The sequence below is a fragment of the Leuresthes tenuis genome, unplaced genomic scaffold (genome assembly GCF_036924035.1).
Source record: "Leuresthes tenuis unplaced genomic scaffold, fLeuTen1.0.hap1 SCAF_2, whole genome shotgun sequence".
NCBI lineage: Eukaryota > Metazoa > Chordata > Actinopteri > Atheriniformes > Atherinopsidae > Leuresthes > Leuresthes tenuis.
The window spans coordinates 26,853,624-26,861,400 of NW_027325356.1; the positions used below are offsets into that span (position 1 = coordinate 26,853,624).

Here is a 7,777-nt window from a genome sequence, read left to right on the forward strand (position 1 = left end):
CTGTTTTCTCTGTGTTAGATTTTCTCTCTAATGTTCTGCCACCCCTTCAGTATGTAATTGAAAAGGTAACAGCATTATAGCTATCTGCTTATAAAATGGGCTGTCGTCCAACACAATTTCAACTGAGTAAAGACTGAACATTTTAGGCTTTATGAATCTGTCATCTGTAATATTTAATTTAATGTATTGCAATAGTTTGCACATATGTATCTAAAAAAACAGAGTATGAATGCTGGTTAGTATCAAAGGCTCCAGTTATAGAAAAAAGCAAAGTCTTTGTTTCATCTTAAGTTAATTGTTTTTCAAGAAGGAATAAATTGTTTTGTTTTTTTCTAAATCATCTGTTGTGTTGGTGTATATCTTTACAGTGTGTTTCAGTGTGTGTTAATGTGTTCCTTCACGCTGGTATCTTGCCTCCTCTAATTACATACAGTGAGAGCTGTTAAACAGGCCCAGACTTCCAATCAGTCGGAGTAAATAACGGGTTCAGATTTTACTGAAAGTGTCACACATACACTTTTACACATGTGCACACACAAAGTAGTCGCATTAAGCTAAAGAATAGATCAATTTGAGACAAACAGGGAGATGAAGAGACCATTTTTTAATCTGGGTCTTCAGGGGCAAAACTGTCTGATAGTCACTTTATAGGTAAAAACTGGTAATATTGTTCAATTGCTGTAAAACAAGAAAAAAACTGAGCATCTCTTCTGCTACCTCTGTATCTATCTGTCAAGAGTTTTTTAGCTTACACATCATCGGACCCCTTCCTCCTCTCTTCCTACCTCTAATCTTCCCACTTTCGCTCTCCAAGCCATTCACTCCTCCTCCAAACCCTTCCCCTCTCAAATTTAATAAGAGGTCTTCTGGCTCTGCAGACAGCAGTATCATCGCCGGCACACATTAGAATGGGTGCTCAGAAGGGGCTCCTGGCAGCACTGATTGCTCTAGTTTGCATCTATGTTCCAGGTATTTCTTGAACCTTAAATTCGAGTTGTGCCTTAAGAAAAGTTTTGTTTCAGGCATTGATTGTGAAACTTTCTGCAGTGTTTGGAGAGAAGGAATGCAGTGGGTTTAAGCACCTGGACAATGGGCAGACATTTTTTCGTTATGGTGGACTCCTGGTGATCTTTCGCTGTCACCCTGGCTACAAGCTCCATGGACACAAAACCAACAGCTGTGTGTCTGGACACTGGTCGCGGGATCCTCCGGTCTGTGTTGGTGAGGATTTGATCGAATCTGTATTTTAGGATTTCAGTCTCTGTTTTTTTTGTCATTATTTGATACTTAGTAAAATTCAGAGAGTTTAAAGAGAGAACAAGAGAGGCAAATTTCATACTGATTCCAATGTTATTCTCCCCTCGGTCAGGTTCTGGCTGCTCCAACCCAGGGCCACTTGTCCATGGGAGGAGCAGAATGAATGAGGATGGCTCCTGGGTACTGTTCAGCTGCAACAGCGGCTTTCGCTTACGTGGGCCCTCAATGTTATACTGTAGGGGCCACACCTGGAATAGCACAAAGCCTGTATGCCAAGGTCAGTAGGGAAAAACACTCGGGTGTTAAAGCTGTAAAAGATATGTATACTTGCTGTTTAAAATGTCTCACTGTCATGTTACACTATTTTTACTTATTTGAAAGTTGTTGCATGAATAGTCTGGCCTTTCTAATTTTATGCTGTTCGATCTTTTTGTCCTTTAATTTTCTTGTTAGAATCAGACATGATGAGCTCTGTTTCAAGAATGGGTGTGGAAAAATCAAGCACATGGCAGAACCTCCACATTTCTGCACATCTGTGGAGCCAGCAACACTCCCGCTTTGAATTTGCATCCACAGAAACAAGCCTCAGGTTTGATTTGTTGCCTCAGACTCCCTCCAATATGTTCAATAGTGAGAAAATTGATATGACAAATCCAAAAGCTCAACTTAAGAATCACACTCATTTTGCCAGTTCAAAACCCAAAGATGGGGTCCACACAACTCAAGGATCTAAGAGAAGCAGCTCAGAGATGAAGGCTTTACTCGAGGAGGCCGGAAAATCCAGCAAACTCACACAGATGTTTGTCCCTAAATACCATTTACCCGCCACAGTCTCATCTGCCATGTCATTAGTGTCAGGAACAGAGGGTCCGACTTCCCCATCATCATTTTCAGCTGACCATACACCAGCTGTCACTACTTTCTCAAATAGTCCTGTCAGGAAAAATTCACTGCATCAGTACACAAACGTTGCTTTGCCCGTTCGAGCACCTGTTACAGACAATTTAACTCCCTCTGAAGAAGAAATGGCTGGAAAAAAAGCCCCAAAGCCTAAAACTGGCTCTCAGTCTGCTTTGTCTCTCCCTCTGCCATTAGATAAGGAGAAGCCCACAGAAATATCCATTTCTTCTACGTCTGTTTATTCCTTTTCTGACAGTTCATCCTCCATTTCATCACCTGCTGTCTCAGCACCTCTTCCCAGCTCCAATAAGTTTATGATGGCAACTCAGCTGCCTGATACTATCACACTTCCTTCAAACATCTCTACCATCGCTGACTCGAGAGGTTTTTATGCTGAATATCACGACCTCAGGATGGATGCCACCCCCAAACCAGTTCTGCCTTTTCTGAGCCTCAGTAGACGACCTGTGTGCCCATACCCACCTGTGCCTGCTCACGGGACCTTCTCCTTTCGAAATTTAGAGAATCCAGGCCCCAGAGAGTTCAGACATTACATACAGTACGCCTGCTACCCTGGTTATACACTGGCTCATGGAGATATACACAGTTACTGCCAGCAAGGAGGGACCTGGAGCGGAATCACACCTGTTTGTCTGGGTAGGTGTTGTCATTTCATTAATGTTAGATTAACATTATTGCTCTGTTGTTTATTATTTTCAAAATAAAAGCAAATGTATGTGAGGATTTTTTTTCCCTCTACTATTCAGTCAACATATACATTTATAGATACTACCACCTGTACCATGCAGTACCATGAAAAATACTTTGAAAAACATAATAACTTGAAGAGGAAAAGCCAGGTCTACAAACAAAGCATTTCTAGTATTTTAATGTTTTGTGTTTTTTTTCTGTGAGACGAAATAGTTTAGTCAAAAGTTTTGTAACTTTAAAGAACTTTTCCATACAAGTAAATAAATTGATGAAATAAAATGGGATAATCGCCAAATGCCTAGTTTTATGTAAGTATTTAAGTTTAGGGGTTCAGTTTAGTTTCAATAATTATCTTCAAGCTCAATAAATAGTTTAAATAATTATTTATCATTCTATTCCTTTTTTAGGACATCAAATGTAAAAATAAAATAAACACCAATATAGCAGATTGTTTCAGCTCTTGCTGAGGCACTTCTGCTGAGTCTGTGTTTCAATCAAGCAGTTTCATGAGGGTTATCTGTTTAAAAGACGACCTGTCATCTCTTCTTCTTTAGAGTTGACACCATGTTCAGTTAACAACGGAGGCTGTTCGCAGCTGTGCTCCCACACCCAGAATTACAGCCAGAGCTCCAACCAGACACGGACTCAGTGCTTCTGCAATCCTGGATTTGTTCTGCTGGATGATGGGCAAACCTGCCGAGGTGAGCGCATCAGTGTGTTGTTTTTTTTTGCTTCTTTCCCTCCAAAAGCTTTCCCGCTGATTCTTCTGCAACCTTCCTCCTGAATCCTCTGTGGATGCCCCAGGCTCTTCCTAATAGCAACTCTGGCATGTTACAGCACAACAGGGAGTTCCCTTTACATGTGAGAAAACAACTGATTCCTTCACATTATGTGTTTGATGTTTCATGGCTCAGAGACAAGCGTAAGTGAGCTGTGAAATTTATGATGTTTTTGGAGCACTTTGACAGCTTGCATATATTTCATGTGTTAAGTTACAAAGTCCTGCTCACTGACAACCTGAAATTTGTGAGAGCCATTTGTCGATGATGTTGATATTATGTTAGAACAATATAATTATCAGTGTGGACTCTGACATCCTCTTGTCCAGACGTTGTTTGACCGATTCCTCTACAACACCAAAATACCTATAAACATTCCTGCTTGACTGTTGGCAGAAGAAAAAGAAAAAGTATTTTTGCTTCAAACGATGACTTTATTTCCTGTGTCAGAGACCAATGACACGCAGGCAGGTACACACAGAGACGTCAGGATGAGGAAATTCTGGTTTAACACAGAGCAGAGCTGTTATACAAGCATTCCAAGTCCTCCCTGTACATCCTTGTTTCCTGTCTGAACAACAGGATGCAAGAAAACATCTGCATTTTGGTTTTCTCATCACAGGCCGAAACAGCAAGCCAATATGGACACACATCTGTGAGATTTAAGATTCCAGCTTGGCTCAGACCAACAGAGGAAGACAACCACCTTTCGTCTTCCGCTCCTCTCTTTCATCTCAGTACAGCTTGTGTCTTTGTCTAACTGGGACGAGTGTAAGTGGAATTAATGTGATTTTATTTGGACTTGCCTCAAGTTGTTGTGGTGTGTGTCTGCATAGATTTAGATGAGTGTGCTGAGGGGCAGAACCAGTGTCAGCAGAGCTGCATCAACACGTTTGGTTCCTTTAAGTGCGACTGTGATGTTGGCTACCACCCCACTCCTGACCAGACCTCCTGCACCGGTGTGCAAATGGCTGTGTGTACTTACACATTTTGGGTGTCTGTTTATGTCATTTACCACAATGAGCGGTCTATTTTTCTCTCCATCTTTCCAGATGTTGATGAGTGTCTGCTGCCTGCAGCTGTCACAGGTTGCACATTTGGCTGCATTAACACTGCCGGGAGCTTCCACTGCGAGTGTCCAGCCGGCTACAGCCAACAGACTGCAGATGGCCACTGTCAAGGTGGGGAAACATTTGCTAAATATTACTTTGGAGAAACATCCCACTTTTCTGTTAGGTGGAAAAGGCAATGTCAGATGACCTCACATCACATCACCATCATTCAGATTTGCTGGTTTCCACAAATATTAATTTCAGATCCATGCCTTTGTTGAGCTTATTTTAAGAAGAACCTGTACCACAGACCTATCCACCTACCGAAAAAGATAAATTAAGTTTTGCTTCTGATGAATATTTAGTTTTTTTTTAAATGGCTTCATTTATAACAATAGGTCCAGGTAAGCAGACATTACAGGCACTGATGTAAAATGATATTCATGAAATCCTGCTAATCTGGTGACAAGTTCCCATATTAAGTAACAGTAAATTAACATTCATAAAATGATTGATTATATGTTAAGTAATCACATAAACCCACAGTGAATTGATCGTTAGGTCGTGGTGACAAACATGATATACCCTGCATTAATTCATTCAATAAAACATCATTAGTCGTGCATTAAGGTATATAATTTGTACTATTATTATATAAAATGTTACCTTGATGCTCACCCCAAAGTTTAGTATTTGAAATTTGCACATGGACATCGAGGCACATCTGATTCAAGTTGCTATAAAACCTTTTAAGAGGAAAAAGTAAATTGATGAGCACAAAGCTGTATTTTTCATTCTTTGGGTTTGTGTTCTAATGCTTCTGTTCATGCAGGGTCCCTTAGGGTCTAGGGTCCAGGCCTCTTTACTTTTTATGTTTTATGAAACTTGTGCCTTTTCAAAATCAGGTTACCTCATACTCACATACAGATTTAGAGTAACAGAGACTTCAACCAAACTTTTGCATTTTACTCTATGGTAATTAAACATGATATATGAATTTAATGAAAAATAAGTAAAGTTAAACTCAATTCTCCTAATCTCCTAATCTTCCGTATCCAGATATAGATGAGTGTGCTGTTAATCATGGCCTCGGGCCTTGTATGCAGCAGTGCTACAATTTACCAGGTTCCTACCAATGCTCCTGCACGTCTGGGCACATCTTAGCCGGAGATGGACACAGCTGCTTTGCGGAGTGTCCTGCTGGGTACCGGAAACAACCAACCACACCACCTGACAATTCAACTGCTCAAACTCTGAAGGAGGAGTGTGTTGGTCAGACAAAATATCAATTTTATATGTGTGTTCCTATATATCTCCAACTTTTGTCAAAATCAAAGCTTCCTTTTTGTGTCTGCAGATATAAATGAGTGCCTGGAGGAAGTGTGTGAGTTTCAGTGTATCAACTTGCCAGGCTCCCACCGCTGTATCTGCCCCCGTGGATACACACTTCTAAGAGATGGGCGACGCTGCAAGGGTCAGTGTGGTCATGAACACATCTGTAACACACATCTGTCTGGTCTATGTATCATGGGTTTGTTACAAGTGCAATAATAACACACAGATAAAGCTTCAGTCTGAAATGAAGCATCTTGGCATAAAACACTGCATTGCCTCCCCAACCCGATCTCGGATAAGTGGAAGATAATGGATGGATGAATGGTTGAATGGTTGATTGAGGGACACTTTAGCTAACATGAGAAAACAAACTCTGATCCTTTGCTGAAGTTACTAAATACTCGTATCAGAGTGTGAAGGCAAGTTTCAAAGTGATTCATTAAGCTTGTGTGCAGGGCAACATGGACTAGAACTGAAATGTTTGGTAGAAGAAGCTAACTTGTGAACAAGTGCATGTTCAATCTTGAAGTTAAAGTTTTTAGTTTTGAAAAAAATTCTCTCTTTTTCTCTTGACTTCCACCTTCTCTGCACTAGACATTAATGAATGCAAACCAAAGAACGGAGGATGCTCCCATTTGTGTGTGAATAAAAGAGGAGGGTATAAATGTGCTTGTCCAGCCTCCCATCGTCTGTCCTCCTACAGCTGGAAGAAATGTTTGCCGAGGACAACAGCGAACACTGCTGGCTGAGCTGCAAAGCACCTCCCTACGCCCTCAGATATTCTGTTGTAGTCAATACTGTCTATATCTGCTTTATATAGAGACTATATTAATCTTTTTTGTTTAATGAAATGCTTTGTCATGTATCGATGGATCAGTTTATTCATTTGTGCAGTCTATTTATTCTCTCATTGTTCAATTTCATCTAGTTAAACCAGAAATGCTCAATGAAACATCTTTAGCTTCTCCAAAGAAATAAAGAGCAAAAGTTTTCACAGTTTACAGTGCTGTTCTCTGAAAGAGACTATAATTTTATCCAGTTGTCATAATTATTGTGACAATGATATAGACTTTATTAGGTGTGAAATGAGGCGACATGATGTAACCGTCAGGGTTGTTCAGCCCACAACTTTACAGTCTAATTCTCATTAAAAGAAAGGTGCTTTTTTGACCAGGTCCTGGGTAGCTGAGCTGCCAGGCTCCCCTATCGTATGTTTTATGTCCTGCAGCTGACATCAGGACCCCTTAAGGAAATGGCATCTTTTCCTAGACAGGCACTCCCTATATCTGTTTAATCTTGAAAATTGATTCAATTTTTGGACATTCATTTATTTTGATCTCTCAGTTTGTAAACAATTCTCCTTGACAGCTGTTCAGATTTTAAGAAGAGGCCACACATACCCGTGTCATGACAGTTTACAGCCTTCATTTCACTAATGAGGTGGAATCGCCTGCATCAGGCAGAGTTTCTGCTATGATTCTCTATGCTTTAACCTTTTATCAAAACCTTTTAATGCTGGATTTTTATTTGAATTACAGTCCACCTTTGCACTTCTTGTTGCTAATAATGGTTTATATAATTTGATATATATAAAGTTTGATTTATAGGCTCTATAAATCCACAACTTTCCCCGTCACACCTGTGCCATCTAAACTAAGTCACATCACATATAGTAGTTTTGGGGTTTTTAACAGCTGTAAGAAAGTTTCAGTCATCAGCTGTAGTTGCTTTCTCTGGCAACTT

At 40.2% G+C, this 7,777-nt stretch overlaps 1 long non-coding RNA gene across 1 annotated transcript; it reads left to right on the plus strand.

The window, feature by feature from the left end:
• Positions 1 to 5,768: 5,768 nt before the first annotated feature.
• Positions 5,769 to 6,801, plus strand: LOC140302456 (uncharacterized). Its single transcript, XR_011914969.1, has 3 exons — positions 5,769 to 5,971; positions 6,057 to 6,173; positions 6,629 to 6,801. It is a non-coding gene; the product is annotated as an uncharacterized lncRNA (long non-coding RNA).
• The last annotated feature ends 976 nt before the right edge of the window (positions 6,802 to 7,777 follow it).